General features: G+C 43.5%; 1 protein-coding gene across 21 annotated transcripts in view; it reads right to left on the reverse strand.

The window, feature by feature from the left end:
* AOPEP (aminopeptidase O (putative)) overlaps positions 1-17,382 on the reverse strand; it is a 406,706-nt gene that overhangs the window by 263,307 nt on the left and 126,017 nt on the right. The gene's annotated exons all lie outside the window — the stretch shown is intronic.

Raw genomic sequence — 17,382 nt, forward strand, 5'->3', positions numbered from 1 at the left:
TGATTATGAGGCCAGAGTGCTGTTTAGGACATTTGCCATTCTATGGGTCTGCTGTGTATCTCATTTCCCATGTTGGATCGTTCTCTCCATTTTTTATTCTATCAGCTAGTATTTGCAGACACTATTCTTGTTTATGTGATCCCTTTGGTTCTTAGTCCTATCATTACGATCAATAGTGAACAGAAATTATCACTGGACTAGTTAGATAGCATTGGTACATGCCACCTTGATGGGATTGAATTGGAATCCCCTGGTATGTTTCTAACTCTACCGTTTGAGGTAAGTCAGCTTGAGCATGACCCGAATTGCACATCTCTTCCCTCTCTTATTCCCACTCTTATATTTAACAGCAATCACTTTTCAGTTAAGTTTCAGCACTTAAGAAGAATTGTGTATTGATTACAGTATTCAACCAAAAGTATTAAGTAGAACAAACAAAAAAAATACTAAGAGGGATAACATATTAAGCTGCTCATCAACAGTCAGGATGAGGGCTGATCAAGTCACTGTTTCTCATAGTGTTCATTTCACTTTAACAGGTTTCCTTTTTGGTGCTCAGTTAGTTGTCACCTATCAAGGAGAACAAGTGGTATTTGTCCCTTTGGGATTGGCTTATTTAACTCAACATAATGTTTTCCAAATTCCTAACAGGGATCACTTTTCAGTTAAAATTTAAACACCTAAGAATAATTGTGTGTTAATTACAGAGTTCAACCAATGGTACTAGAACAAAAAAAATACTAAAATGGATAAAGTATTACATTGTACATCAACCATCAGGACAAGAGCTGATCAAGTCACTGTTTCTCATAGTGTCCATTTCACTTCAACAAGTTTCCCCTTTGGTGCTCAGTTAGTTGTCGCCGATCAGGGAGAACATATGATATTTGTCCCTTTGTGACTGGCTTAATTCACTCAGCATGATGTTTTCCAAATTCCTCCATCTTGTTGCAAATGACTGGGTTTCGTTGTTTTTGGCTGCTGTATAGTATTCTATAGAGTACATGTCCCATAATTTCTTTATCCAGTCTACTGTTGATAGGCATTTGGGTTGGTTCCAGGTCTTAGCTATTGTGAATTGAGCTGCAATAAACATTAAGGTGCAGACTGCTTTTTTGTTTGCCAATTTAATTTCCTTTGGGTAAATTCCTTTGGGTTGAATGGTAGGGTTATATTCAGGTTTCTGAGGAATCTCCAGACTGACTTCCATAGTGGCTTAACTAGTTTGCATTCCCACCAACAGTGGGTTAGTGTCCCTTTTTCCCCACATCCTCTCCAGCATCTATTGTTGGTAGATTTCTGAATGTGAGCCATTCTAACTGGGGTGAGGTGGAACCTCATTGTGGTTTTGATTTGCATTTCCCTGATGGCTAGTGATCTTGAACATTTTTTCATGTGTCTGTTTATTTGAAAGGCAGAGTTACAGAGAGGCAGAGGTAAAGAGACAAAGAAAGAGGTCTTCCATCGCTAGTTCACTCCCCAGTTAAATGCAATGGGCAGAGCTGCGCCCATCCGAAGCCAGAACCAGGAGCTTCCCCAAGATGTCCCAAATGGGTGCAGGAGCCCAAGGACTTGGGCCATCTCCTACTGCTTTCCCAGGCTACAGCAGAGAGCTGGATCGGAAGTGGAGCAGCTGGGACTCGAACCAGTGCCCATATGGGATGCCGGCACTGCAGGTGGCGGCTTTACCTGCTACTCCAAAGCCCCAGCCCCCTATCTTTTCTTTCTCAGAGGCAAATTAATTTTCAAGCATTGTGAATCTATTCTATTGAGCTACTTCAACCTGATTTTTTTTTTCTTCACAGGCAGAATTAGACAGTGAGAGACAGAGACAGAGAGAAAGGTCTTCCTTCTGTTGGTTCACCCCCCAAATGGCTGCTATGGCCTGTGCGCTGTGCCGATCAGGAGCCAGGTGCTTCCTCCTGGTCTCCCCTGGGGTGCAGGGCCCAAGCACTTGGGCCATCCTCCACTGCACTCCCGGGCCACAGCAGAGAGCTGTCCTGGAAGAGGGGCAACCGGGACTAGAACCCGGTGTGCCGGCGCCGCAGGCGGAAGATTAGCCTAGTGAGCTGTGGCGCCGGCCAACCTGTTTTTTCCTAATGCTTTTCAATATGGCATTCAAACATATGCAATCCTGTCACCTCCTCTTCCTTCTTTTACTCTTCCCTTTCTCTCCAATAACCCTATTGTCAGTAGACAGCTGTTTGGCCAAATAGTCTGTTTTCACTGACTATCTAAGTTTGTCTAGCTGCGCCCATTCCAGTCTCCCTGAAAACAGCACCCTATCCAAAGGCTGTATCTCCGCTGGGTGCAGAAGAGTGTGCTGGGCTGTGACACGTGGCCCGTGTGCAATGCACCAGATGTGGCAGGTGCGCAGGGGCACTGACCGCCCTGCTGCCGTGCTCCTACCACAGAGCAGGTGCCCTGAGAAGCTGGCTTCGCCTGGGGGAGAAAGGACTCAGGCTGGAAGCAACCTCGGGGTGGAATTTGTGTACAAGTCCAGTTGCTAAGGTTCTTGTTCTAGAGCTTCCTGAGTGGTCACATCTGATGACCACAGCGTGTTTGTCCTTTGGAATATATGTTCTTTGAATGTATCCCTGGAACCCAAGAAGAAGACACCTGTGGCTTCATATAACGTAGTTTACATCATGTACAATTATATTTTGTCTATCTTCATCCAACCTAATGGGAATTTGACCCAAACTAGTCATTATTATATGTATGTTAACAGTTTGAGCTCTTCTCCAGGCAGGTTTTTTTTTTTTTTTTAATTTCTTCTAAATTAGAAAATCCCAGGGCCAGATGGCATCCCATATGGGCACTGGTTCGAGTCTTGGCTGCTCCTCTTCTGATTCGGCCACCTGATAATATGCCTGGGAAAGAAGTAGAAGATGGCCCTAGTCCTTGGGCCCCTGCACCCACATGGGAGACCTGGAAGAAGCTCCTGGCTCCTGGCTTTGGATCAGCTCAGCTCTGACCATTGCAGCCAATTGAGAGTGAACTAGCAGATGGAAGACCTCTCTCTCTCTGTATAACTCTGCCTTGCAAATAAATTAATCTTAAATAAATAAACAAAAATAAAATAGAAAATCTTAACTCATACATAGAGATCACCAGAAAAGAGCCACAACTGTTTGGTGATACTGTCAGATACATTTGGATATTGAGATTCAACATATTTCTAGAAATTATGAACCAGTTCTCACCAAGGATCTCTTTCAGTGCTTGGTGAATAATAATTTATGAGCACATTAGAGTCAAGGGCTAGGAGGTTGGGTAAAATGTTCCACTAGGGAGACAGTTGAAAAACAGATGCCTAATCTACTTTTTGGTTGCATTTGGCAAGCTGCAGCCTTTGGATGTAGTTTTAAAACATAACCTATAAACACACCCTCAATTCTTTCTCTGACTAAATGAATAAAAATCCATTTACCCAGCAAACATTTATTAGCTACTAGTGGCACTGCTAGGTGTGGGATACAGTTGGAAATAAGAAGTCAGTGTTCTGTCTTCACAGACCTAGAAGATAACATGATTTTTTTGTATTTAGCACTGAAAATCTTTATATATATATACACACATACATATATATTTATATATATATTTATATATTGGAAAGGCAGGGCTAGAGAGAGAGAGAAAGAAACACAGACAGACTTCCATCCGCTGATTCACTCCCTAAATGACAGCAATGGCCAGGGCTGGGCCAGGCCAAAGCCAGGAGCAGGGAACCCCACCAAGATCTCCCATATGGATAGCAGGGGCCCAAGTATTTGCACTGTCTTCTGTTGCTTTCCCAGACACATTAGCAGGGAGCTGGATCAGAAGTGGAGCAGCCGGGACTTAGACAGGTGCTCGTATGGGATGCTGGTGTTGCAGGTGGCAGCTTAACTTGCTTTGCCTCAACAACTGCCCCAGCACTAAAACTTTCAATGTCCACCCCTAAAACAGCACATCACTTGAGAAAGTCACATAATCAACAGAAATGGCTGTCACAGACATGAAGCAATGTCAGAAAAGTAGGTTTTAAACTCTATTCCAAAAGCTTTGGGAGGCACCTATGCCTGCAAGGTGCTACTTACTTTTCATTGCCTCACACTTTTCGGTCTTTCTTTCAACTATTATCAGGGCCAGGGGACATAGTGCAGGCCACTGGCTATTATGTGAGAACAAAACAGTGATGTTGGTCACATGCTAGGGTGACATCTTTTATTCACGCAGCAATGTCCTTTGTCCTTCCTTACCCTTGACTGCTGATCCCTGGGTTTCTCTCTAATGCTCCTTCAGGATGATAATATTAATTATTAACTGACTCAAACAAAACACTCTTGCGGTGTGGATTTTCTTTGGACAAAACTCACACAATAATTCCCTCTTGTACAAGCACTGCACATATGCCAAAAGTTGATTTGTAATCTGCATGTACCTTGATTTGCCCAAATGTGAAGTCAAAGATCTGCTAGCATGCACTTAGGATAGTAGGTGCTTCTCCACATTTGCCCCATGGATATCAAGCAAAATCCATCCGATGATGGAATTCTGTCAACACCTTGTTCTGCCCTCTCTGAGCAGTATATTTGTCACTCATTTGGAAGCCAGTTTTTTTTTTTTAAGATTTTATTTATTTATTTGAGAGGTAGAGTTACAGACAGTGAGAGAGAGAGAGAGAGAGAGAGAGAGAGATAAAGACCTTCCGTCCATTGGTTCACTCCCCAAATGGACACCACGGCCGGAGCTGCACCAATCTGGAGCCAGGTGCTTCCCACATGGGTGCAGGGGCCCAAGGACTTGAGCCATCCTCCACTGCCCTCCCGGCCACAGCAGAGAGCAGGACCAGAAGAGGAGCATCCAGACTCGAACCAGTGCCCACATGGGATGCTGGCATCGCAGGCAGAGGATTAACCTACTACGCCATGGCACAGAATTCCATCTGGGAATTCCTTGAAGGCCGTTTTATCAAGCCTCCCATACCAGTGTGACTTGAACCTCATTTTCTCTGTGTAGAGCACAGCTCTAGATATTACCTGTCCTTTGACCTCTTTTCTGATATCATTACAGAATTCATCAATCTCATTTTGAAAGGGAAGATTTTGGGTTTGTTCAGGAAAAACTTACTAGGTTTACCTGTGTTGTTTGTTGTATTAAAAAAAAAAAAAACAGAAAATCGTCAATGACTTCCTGCCTCTATTTAATAAAAGGACACAGTACACAGTGAAGTAAGGTTGAACAGACTGCTAGTTCAATAAAATCTAATATCAGAAATTCATCAGCATTTTTTTTTCTTTTGTTTGTTGGCTGCTTATATTAAATCCTCCTACTCAAGCAATCGTTTGTCTCATCCATACTCTATATTTAAACCAGTGTCCTATTTGTATTTATAGTTCTAATATTTTTAAATAAAAATATATTTACAAGGCAGGAAGAAAAGGAGAGGAAGACAGAAGGACAGAGAAAGAGAGAGGGAGAAAGAGTTCCTATCTGCTGGTTCACTTCTCACATTCCCACAATGCCTAGGGCTGGGTTGGGACTGAGCCAGGAGCAGAGAATACAACCCTATCTAAGTGGGTGGAACCCAATTGCTTGAGCCATTATTTCCGCCTCCCTGGCTCTGTATCTGACAGAAAGCCAGCATCAGGAGCTGCAGGTGGATATCAAATCCAGGCACTCCAATGTCGGTCATGTGTGCCTTAACCACTAGGCTACACACTGACTCTCCAGCTCCACACATTTTTATGAGCTAAAACATTTACTTGACTTGTTCTACCTCTACTTTTGCCCTTTACCAATGAGCCATTTTTAAAACTGATTTCTAATACAGGAAAACTCATGTGAACAACAGAAGCTAGTGTAAGATACGTCAGCCGTGATGAGCTGTACTCAGTTGACTACATATTAGCCAAGAAAGTCTTTTTTTTTTTTTTTTTTTTTTTTTTTTTTGACAGGCAGAGTGGACAGTGAGAGAGAGAGACAGAGAGAAAGGTCTTCCTTTGCCGTTGGTTCACCCTCCAATGGCCGCCGCGGCCGGCGCGCTGCGGCCGGCGCACCGCGCTGATCCGATGGCAGGAGCCAGGAGCCAGGTGCTTTTCCTGGTCTCCCATGGGGTGCAGGGCCCAAGCACCTGGGCCATCCTCCACTGCACTCCTTGGCCACAGCAGAGGGCTGGCCTGGAAGAGGGGCAACCGGGACAGAATCCGGCGCCCCGACCGGGACTAGAACCCGGTGTGCCGGCGCCGCTAGGCGGAGGATTAGCCTATTGAGCCGCGGCGCCGGCCAAGAAAGTCTTTATAGTGTGAGCACAATAAGAAGACAAAAATGATTAAGAACAGGATTCTGTGACATTCATACCTACTGTCACTTCTAATTATTAAAATCTATGTGAAGAAAATGGTTTCACTGCTTTTTCTTCTGAAACTGCCCAAGCACCTGCGTTTAAACTTGGGGAAGGGATCCCAAGTGGTCTGCAGGCCACACTGACACTCTACTCTCTGATTTCCAGCTTGCTTAGGTCTGTGGAAAACTTGGCCAAGAGCTGCCATGATCTCAGACCCCACTGTCAACTCAAACTGAACTTGGCAGAGCAGTGCTCATCCGCACCTGTCCCTTCCCTGTGCGCAACTTCAAGCCACCCTTCTTGCAAGCTGGCCTATCCAAACCTCTCAACATCTCAAGTCAGGAAGCCTGAGACAGCCTCTGCCAGACTTCCAGCATCGAATTATGGTCGAATGCTACTGCAATTCACCCTGTCAACTCAGAATCACCAGGAAAACTTAAAAAAAAAAAATTAAAAAGTATTGCTAACCAGACTTCCACTCCAGATCCATTTAATCAGAATCTCTGATGTGGGATTCAAGCCACCCCTATTATTTTTAAATATTTTCCAATTTATTTATTTTTATTTTATTTAAAAGACAGAGACAGGGAGAGATCCCCATATGAGTGGCAAGGAACCAAGTACTTGAGCCACCATCTGCTGCCCCCCAGGGTGTGCATCAGTGGGAAGCTGGATCAGAAGCAGAGCTGGAACTCAAACCGGGCACTCCAATATGGGATGTGGGGACAGGCATGGGGCACAGCAGTTAAGCCACCTCTTGACATGCCCACATCCCAGCGCCCTTTCAGTCCTGTCTGCTCTGCTTGCAGACCAGCTCCCTACTGTGCCTGGGAAAGCAGCAGCAGATGGGTCAAGTACTTGGGCCCCTGCCACCCATGTGGGAAGCCCAGATGGAATTCCAGGCTCCTGCTTCCACTCAGTCCATTGCCAGCCGTTGCAGACAACTGCAGAGTAAACCAGTGGATGGAAAGTTCCCTCTCTTCCCCCACCATGGTCAGTCTGCCTTTCAAATCAATAATAAAAATAAAGCCAAGAAATAAACTAATAAATAAGTTAAAAACATAAAAAAATCCAACTCAAACTGTCCTAAACACTGTGGGTCTTATTCTTATTCCTCACATAATGAGAAGCACTAGGATGAGTGCCTCTGGGTGTTTCTAAGTCAAGGTTCTCCAATCTTTTCTTGGCTGTATCTTATTCAGAGTGCTGGCTTCACTTTCAGGCTGGTGCCAGGACAGTGCCACACTGCCAAGAATCATGTCCAGATGTGACAAGGTCAGGGGAGGAAGAGAGGTGTCCTTCCATGTGTGTCTATTTCTTTTGGGGGAAAAAAACCTTTCTCAGAAGCCCACAGAAAGTTACTCCTCATATGCACTCGGCCAGAATCTTGTCAAATCTTGTCAAAACCAAATCCTTGCAAGCAGGGAAATGGGACACCATGATTGGCTTAGATGGACTAGGATGAACTCATGGAGATGTGGGTTGGATTTGCCTCCTCTGAGACACACAGGGTCGGGTAAACAACCAAAGAAATCCAAGCTCTTCCAGAAGGGAAGAAAAGGATCTGAATCGTATCAGAAAGAGACTCTACAGCATAGTGGTTAAGGGCACACACTCTGGAGTCAGGTAGTACGCTCAAATCTCACCCTACCATTTACCAACTGGGTGTGTAGGCTTCAAGTTTTTGTGTTTAGGACAAACCAAGCTGGACTTGGATTTTCCTACTATACCCTGTCGACACGGATCACTTCTGACACCAGATGCATGAGGTTTTCCCCATGTAGGAGCAAGCAAGACCTGCCAGCATTCTTTCCTGGAAGATATGGGCAGGACTCCTCTGGAAGGAGGTGATCTCCTAACATCCTCTTTGAGTTTCTATGGCCTGCCTTGTAGAGGGAGTTATGAGCCAGTTACCATGGAAAAAAACCTAGATATATATGAAGAATCTTCTCAACATTAATGGAAAATGCATATGATGAAAAATACTATATCAACACAGGACTTTAGCCTAGTGGTTAAGATGTCCATCTACCATATTGGTTCAACTTGTGGCTCCAACTCCTGATTCCAGTTTCCTGCTAGTGCAGATACCAGGAGGCAGTAATGCTGGCTCAAGTAATTGGTTTCCTGCTGTTCACATGGGAAAACCAGGCTGCGTTGCTGGCTCCTGACTTTTGGTCACACCTATCCCCAGCTGTAGCAGGCATTTAGGGAGTGAAACAGATGGGGGCTAGCTTTCTCTGCCTCTCAAATAAATAAATTTTTCAAAAAGATACTTGATATCTATGCATGGACTTCAAAATTTCTTTTGCACTAAAAGAAATTCATTTTTTAACTTTTCCATACACTTTTCGAAGTTGTCTTGCTTATCATAATGACACAGTTTTCTTTCCTCCATATAAAGGAATAGTAAAAGTTCCAAATTCACAGGGTTGCTAGAAGGCTTAAATGTTTAATACTTAGAACACACTCTGGCTCATACTGGGATTCAATAAACATTAGCAATCACCTCCATAGCATTTGTCATGGGTTATAAACAGCTAGTGAACAGGACAGGTCTGTAGGTGAGAGGAGTTCTCTCTGTATCACTGAGCTACTGCCACACTCACGTAGACATTCATTTGTTTTTCTGTATATTAACAATTTAAAAGCTTATGTCTTCTGTTAGCAGAAAGATGTTATTGACTAAAAAGTAACCTTTTGACAACCAGAAAGAGTTCAAAAGTATTTGGAGATACTATTATAAAAAAATTACCATGTTAAAGGTAACATTTTACGATTGGAAATACTTTAAAATACCTATTGCTCCCTGGGAGGTCTATTAAGAGAAATATAATCATATTATTATCTCATTTAATCCTAAAAGCAATCTATGGTGTCAGGCTTGTCAGTAAAATGCTCTTAAAACTGACCTCAAACAAAATATAGATGTGCTTTCAATGTGTAAGCTTTCCCACAATACACTGTTATACGAAAAGTGGAGCCAGTTAACTTCCAATTCTAAGACATACTTTCTCCTCTTCCAGTCTCCCCACCCCAATGTTGGCAGCGTGACTGCGTCTTACAATCAGTGTTTACACCCACTCTAACAATGCTGCACCCCTGCCAGGGTGAGACTGCCTCAGTGGTGCACCTGCAGAGGCTCCTGTCCCACTCATTAACTACATACATGCCGATGAGAGGCCTTCTTCCATGGAGGGCCTTAAGATGAGACCTTAATGGCTAACTGTACGTGTGACACCTCCCCTGGTGTTGGTAGTCATATAATTCCCACCTTAAACTGTAGAGATGTTGAAACACTTTGGCCCCAAACACTGAAGACTAGCTGATATGTCTAATCCTGCAAGTGGCTTATAGTCAAGATTTATCACTTTGCTTCAGTCCAGGGACCAAGTAAAGAACTGGAAATTCAAGGACACCACTTAAAGCCTGAGCCTATCATTAACTCCCTGGGTGTGGAAAAGCCAGGGCTCTCCTCCTTCATCTGTTACAAGACATCAACTCTCCCTGCGGAAAGTCTATGGATATTAAAAGTAACTAATGAGATTGTTTCAGTTCCAACAGAGTTCACATTTTCTCCCACTCATATCTGTTTCCTCTTCTACCGCACACGAAGGCCCCAATCTTCCATCCCATTAATGATTCGATGTATTGAGAAATCAGTCACTGCTGGGTAGCTAAAAGCGTTTTTGCTTCATTGCTTCTTGAATTTATTTTATTCAGTCTTCTAAAAGAATTTATTTAATTTCAGAAGGGTATGGTGTTAACCCCCCCCAAAAAAAATAGATGGCCATAAACACACACACTTTGCTCATCTGGCCCTCGGAACGTCCTCCCGCCCTCAGGTTTCCACCGTCAAAGCCAGCTCCTCCTGGCAAGGTCGGGCCCTTCCCAAACTACTCTCCATCAGTAGTTCCTCTGGGTCCACAGAATGAGAACCAAACTCCTTAGTTCTTCCTAATCTGTCCCTGCCCCCACTCCCTCCCCCACACTGTTCCAACTTTACCTTTTGTTTTGTTTTGTTTTGTTTTGTTTTTGACAGGCAGAGTTAGACAGTGAGAGTGAGAGAGAGAGAGAGAGAGAGAGAGACAGAGAGAAAGGTCTTCCTTCTGTTGGTTCACCCCCTAAATGGCTGCTACAGCCGGCGCTGCGCCGATCCAAAGCCAGGAGCCAGGTGCTCCTGGTCTCCCTTGCAGGTGCAGGGCCCAAGCACCTGGGCCATCCTCCACTGCCTTCCCGGGCCACAGCAGAGACCAGCTTTACCTTTCTTCATTTGCCCCATGTATATAGTACCCTGCACTCCAAGAACAGCCAGCTCTCCTGGTTCTGCCATGTTGTTTGGTCAGCACTGATCTGAGGACTAGAAACCTGTCAGAGGAGGGAGAGTCCCTGAAACTGGGGAGGGGAAAACAAACAAACAAACCTAGGTCCTGAGGCAGAGTAAAGCTTCTTTCTGGAAAAGGAAACAATCCATAGCAAATACAGAGTTTTGTGGTTGCTCGATATACTTCTATGTGGATACTTGTGTATGTGTGTGTGTGTGTGTGTGTGTGTGTTATGGGGAGAGAGACAGAGAAAGCATCTACTTCTACGTGTGCCTTCCCTTATTTGACATGGGGTGAACCTGCTGTTGTCCCTCAAAGACCTACTCTGCTCTTACTCTTAGGTGGCCACCTCAAGGTATACGGTCTGAAATCACCCACTGTCTTCTCTGTCCATTCTTTCTCAATGGCATCTTCCTCTTTACCCAGGTCATTCTCATCAGCACACAAACGTGCTGATATACGTCACCTCAAAACTCATCTGACTTCACAGCCTTTTCCAGAAACTTCCCTATCTCTCTGCTCTTCCAGAGGACTCGTGAAAGAGCTGCTTCTACTTAGTTTCTCAAATTTCTTGTCCCTCATTCTCTCCTGAACTCACTCCAGTTAAGCTTTCTTTCCCATCATCCTATCAATTTGCTCTTTTCAAGGTCACCAGTGACCTCCACTGAAACTAAACCCTGTCATGCATTCTCAGTCCTCAGGTATTCTACTTCTCAGCACTAACACACGGGACCACCACAGCTCAGTCCTCACACCTCTCAGACCCTCCTCCTTCCTCCTGTCATGGTGTGTTCCATGACTTTACACAGTCGGTATCCTAAAGAGCCCCCCCCCCCCAGTTCCTGTCTCCAGCCATGAGCTTCCTTTTGAACTCCAGTTACAATTCCACTTAGACATTTCGAACTCAACAGATTTCAAACCAAACTTAATTCTTCTCCTACAACCTTGTTTTTCCCCTGCCATCTGTACTCAACAAAATGGCACCAACATTTTGTTCAGGCTTCTGTTGAAACTGTCCTCGATTCCTCTTTCTCTCACATATTACAAACAAACCACTCCCAAATCCCAATAGCTCTATCTTCAACATATCCCAGAATTGAATGCTTCATACATCATTTTCTGCTACCACCCCGGTCCAAGCTACTTTTATCTCTATTAGCTTGGATTTCTCTATTAGCTTCCTAACTGTGTGCTTGCTTCTACTCTTATTTATCCCTTTCCTCTCCCTACCCCCGGGTCAGGCATCTATCTAGCATGTTCTCTGCAAAGTATTAATCAACTCCTATCACTCACTGCACACTATCTTCATGTGGCTCCCCTCAAATCACTCAAAAATGAGGCCCTACGTAATGGCATCCTCAGTAACTTCCCTACCTTCACTATGTATCACTGTTTCCCTTCTTCATTCAACAAGAGCAGGCTGGCCTTCTTGCAACTCTTTCAGTGGGCTAAGCAAACTCCTACCGGAGGGGCTCTGTCTCATCGGGTCCTCTCCCTCTGTGCTCAGGTACCACATCATCACACAGTCCCACCGGAACTCCCCAGAAGAAAGCAGCAGGTTTCCTCAGTCTCAATGCCCTTATCCTGCCTTATTTTTCTGTGTGGCGCTTCATTAACTAACAACAGAGGATAAATCCATTTGTCTCCCCTAAGAGAACTGAAGCTTCATGGTGAAGCAGACTGTCTTTTCCTAACATCTGAAACAGCACTTGGCACATAGCAGTTGTTCAGTAAATAGTTGAGATAGTTGTTAATTGGAAGACTGAGAATGATTGGATTAATGGACTCTTCAGTTTTTTTCCCTGAAACGGCACTCACTGATGGCCTCCTGTCACTTGGCCTAGCAGGCTTCACACCATCCCTCTTGATTGCCACTCCTATGGGCAGACCCCATCTCACCTGCTCCAGCCTCACGGAGGCCCTAAGATCACAGTTCTCTGTCTCCCAAGACCATGACTTCTCCTGGGGCACAGATTTGGTATTTATCTTACATCTCCAGTACCAAGAGTTTCTGGTACTAAGTGACTATTCAATACATGTCTGTGGGTTCATATAATTTACCAGGTCTGAGTGAGCAGCTCCATGGGAAAAAAAAAACAAATACCCCAGATATACAGGTTAGAAGAAGTAGTACCTTTACCTAGATGACTCAGGCATTATTTTCTGTACCATTATATTTCTGACTTCAGATCTCTGTTCAAGGACTGACTTGGGGGTTAGGATAGAAGGGACAGAACAAGACCAAAAAATGGCAGAAAAGTCTAGAAAGCACACTGAAACATCAATTAATTGATCAAAGGAGCCTTTGAACCTATCATCTGGAGGAGACACTGTGACTAGCCATAAATAAAGAATCCCATTGGCCCGCTACTCCCTCCACTCACCCGCTCTTTGGAATTTTACAGATAACAACTTCAATCAAAGCAACGAGAAAGAAAAAAAGCTCCAGCATTTGCTAGTTTAAACAGAAAGAGATAGAGAAAGGCCTCTCAGAGAGGCTTGCACCTTTAAGTCACTGAACATGCAGGAAACCAGAGTGAGATCATTTGAGCATGGCAGACTAATTTTAAAGGGAAGAAAAAATAGGAGTTCCTATTTGAAGGTTGAAAATTTCTTGTGTCCTTTTCCACCAATCACTAGATTCTCCCCAGCACCCTGATTGTTCCTTGTGATGTACAGAGTGAAAGAAAACACTGTCCAAGGGTATCAAGGCACAGACAAAGGGTGGCCATAGGTCAGAGAAGAGTTGAGCCAAAGCAAAGCCCTGACCACATCAATCCTTAGTGAGGAGTCAAAAGCATTCATGTGGGTGTGTGTGTATTGGGGGTGGGGAGGTGCCTTCTGTACATCCTGTGGTGCTTCTCTTATTCATCCAACCTATTCAACTCACTCATTTACACACAACAGAGGAGGAGAAGCCCGGGGTTCCAGAAATATTTGTTGAAAGGACTGTCCTTTACCCTCATGAATTTGCTTGGTGTTTCTGTTAAAAATCAATCCACCATATATTTGTGGGTTTACTTCTAGACTTGCTATCATTTTATTGTGCTTCCTTCTTTCTCAAGAACCTGTAATAACTCACTGTCCATCGGCTCAAATATGAATTTCTACCTCTAACGCTCAACGCACTTCAATCCAACATTTTGTCTTACCTTTCTCAAATATTTTAGTATGTAGCTTTAAAAGATAAAGACTTGCTTGTTTGTTTAAATGTTTATTTATTTATTTATTTGAAAGGCAGAGTGACAGAGAGAGAGGGAGAGATAGAGACAAAAATAAATCTCCTATAATCTGGTTCACTCCCCAAATGGCCCCAACAACCAGGCGTGGGCCAGGCTGAAGCCAGAAGCCCAGAACTCCATCCAAGTCTCCCACTTAGGTATCAGGGGCCCACAGACTTGAGCCATCTGCCACTACCTTTCCGAGTACATCAGCAAGGAGTTAAATTGGAAGAGGAGCAGCTGGACTCCAGCTGACGCTCATATAAGATGCCCGTGTCGCAACCAGCAGCTAAACCTGCTATGTCAGAATGCTGGCCCAGGACTCATTTTAAAACAAAACCACACCACGTTTTTTAAAAAATGAAAAGAACAAAAAAAAAGTTTGTTTTTTTAAAAAATCCAAAATGTGTTATAACAATGACCTATTTATGATCTTAAACCTTTTTTAAAAATGAAAAAAAAAAACACAAAAACAAAACCACACCACCATTATCATATGTTAAATAATTTAATAATTCCTCAATATCATTAACTATCCACTCAGTGTTCTCTTTATTTCATAAATGTTTATAACTGGTCTGTCCAAATTGGATACAAATAAAGTCCACGCATTATAATTGATGAGTAATTTTCAGTTTCTTTCAGGTTCCCCCTATTCTCCTTCCCTGGTAATTCTTGTGATGAAGAAACTGGGTTGTTCGTCTTCTAGAGCTTAAGATTGCCTGGATTTTGCTCATTATATTCCTGTACTGTCATTTAATTTGTTTTTCTGTATTTCCTGTAAGTTGCTAATCAGATGTTCCTGACTATCTATTACCTACCAGATATCCCTACCCACTGTATTCCTGTGGTGTCATTTAATTTGTTTCTCCATCTTCTGCATTTCCTGTAAGTTGGTAATCAGATAGAGAGGCTTGATCAGATTTAGATTGGTTTTATCTGGGCAAGAATATTTCAAAAGGTGTAACATATTCCCAGTAAGTAGTATAAAATGATCATTGCCTAAATTGTAATTAATTAGGGATAGTAAAAAGATAACACATTCATTTTATCATCATTTCTTATTTTTTTATTATGGAAATACCTTTACAAAGAGAAACTCCCCTTTTTACAGTCTGATTATGCTGAGATGCAGAGTGTACAACAAAGACAGAATAAACACTTGACTCTTTACTTACCAGTTTTCAAAATAATGAGTTAATTCTCTGATATCCTTAAAAAGTGACTGATTACATGAGCTGATGCTTACTGTTATGAACTCGGAGACCTAAACATATTTGATATATTTCAAATACAGTTCTTTTTATTAACGTTGTTACTTATTTATTTGAGAGGCAGAGTTACAGACAGAGAGAGGCAGAGAGGGAGAGAGAGAGTCTTCTATCTGCTGGTTAACACCTCAGATGGCCAGAACAGCCAGAGGTGGGCCAATCCAAAGCTAGCAGCCAGGAGCTTCTTCCAGTCTCCCAGATAGGTGCAGGCGCCCAAGGACTTGGGCCATCTTCTGCTTTCCCAGGCCATCAGCAGAGAGCTAGACTGGAAGAGGAGGAGCCAGGACATGAACTGGTGCCCATATAGGGTGCCGGCGCCACAAGCGGACCATTCCCAGTTCTTGTCTTACTGACACAGAAATGGTCCCAGGGGAAATCTCTTCAGTTTGGTCCCTCAGTCCTCTGACTGCAGCCTTTGGAATCTTTGACAGCTTCTTTGCTTTCCAGTGTGATACAAAGTTGTAGATACAAGTAGTGTATTTCCTGACCCACGTTTGTCCCCAACAAGTCCTAATCCTTTCTGTGAGAAATGGTATTTTGGAACCAGCAGAAGCAGGCATGTGGTTCAGCAGGCTGAGCCACGGCTTGGGACTCCTGCATTCCGTATTAGCATCAAGTCCCGGCTCCTCTGCTTCCCATCCAGCTTCCTGTTAATGTATCCCGGGAGGCAGCAGGTGATGGCTTCAGTACTTGGGCCCTGCCACCCACATGGGAACCCTGATGGAGTTTGGGGCCATTTGGGATGGAAGATATCTTTCTTGTTCTCACTATCACTCTGCTTTCCAAGTAGATGGAAAAATAAACACTTTTAAAATTTTTACTTAAAAAAAAAGAGAGAAAACAAACTGAATGCTGGGGATACGCATTAGATTCTGGATGCTACTGGATTTTGGACACTGTTCCTTGGCTTTTCAGTAGATGCAGGTAGGAAATACTCTTCAAATAAATGAACTTCATGATGAGTTCAACCAAACACTTCATATTCACATACACAACAACAGAGTTTTTTACATAACCTCATCTGTTTTTTTTTTTTTAAGATTTATTTATTCATTTGAAAGTCAGAGTTACATAGGGAGAGGAAAGGGGAGGGGGTATATTCCATCCGCTGGTCCACTCCCCAGATGGCCACAACAGAGCTGGAGCTGCACCCATCCGAAGCCAGAGCCAGGAGCCTTCTCTGGGTCTCCCATGCAGGCGCAGGGGCCCAAGGACTTGGGTCATCTTCTACTGCTTTTCCAGGCCACAGCAGAGAGCTTGAATGAAAGTGTAGCAGCTGGGACCCGAACCGGTGCCCATATGGGATGCCAGCACTTCAGGCAGCGGTCTTACCCACTACACCACAACGCCGGACCCAACCTCATCTGTTTTACATTCATATCTCCTGTCTCCTATGCCTCAAATCTTGGTTCTAAAAGACCCTAAAATAATTACTCATTTGCTTTATTCCACAATAGACAATATTTTTTTTTGTAAACATATCTTTAGAATAAATTCCTAGAATCCAAGATCAAAGGCCTACCTTACCTTGCTAGATATGGTAGATTCCCCATGCTGGAGGTTAAACCACTTGCAGTGTGTGAAGCCTCTCTCCCTGAGGCTCCACCAACAGATCAAGCCATGAAACATATGCTGTTATCGCATTATCTTGGATCTATGCCAATGTGATAGGTAGGAAATGGTAACTCAGTGCAGTTTAGTTTGTATTTCTCCTTTCATGAGCCGAGGTGAGCATCTTGTCATAGGTTTGAGATTCGTCTGCATCTCTTTTCCTGTGAACTGTTCATAGCTCTAGCTCAACTTTCTGCATGGCAGTTAAGGGGTTTTCTTTGCCCTATTTTTTTTCCAGCCATTATTTTTCTGTGGTGTAATTGTAGATTTTTTTCCCTGTTGAGTTACCTGCTCTGCTTATTTTGTTTTTAACATGCAGAAGTATTCTGCAGTCATGTGATATAATTTGGATAAATTTGGCCCCTGAGTCCCTTTGACTGTGGCCCTTCTGTTGGTTCTGGGTTTTAAAAACAGGAGTTTCTTTCACTTTCAGGTTACAAACGAATTCGCTCATGTTTTTGTTAGAACGCGGCATAACATTTTTAATGATTAGTGCCTTTTCCCCTTCAGAACCTTGGAAAATATAAAAGTGGCCTTTTGTTCAGTCAGTTCACCTGGTGGAAGCAGTCCATCTCCAATTTTAAAAGTTAAATGTGAGGGGCCGACGCTGTGGTGCAGTGGGT

Source organism: Oryctolagus cuniculus, chromosome 1 (assembly GCF_051225735.1).
Source record: "Oryctolagus cuniculus isolate XC-2025 breed Fujian yellow rabbit chromosome 1, ASM5122573v1, whole genome shotgun sequence".
Classification (NCBI taxonomy): Eukaryota; Metazoa; Chordata; class Mammalia; order Lagomorpha; family Leporidae; genus Oryctolagus; species Oryctolagus cuniculus.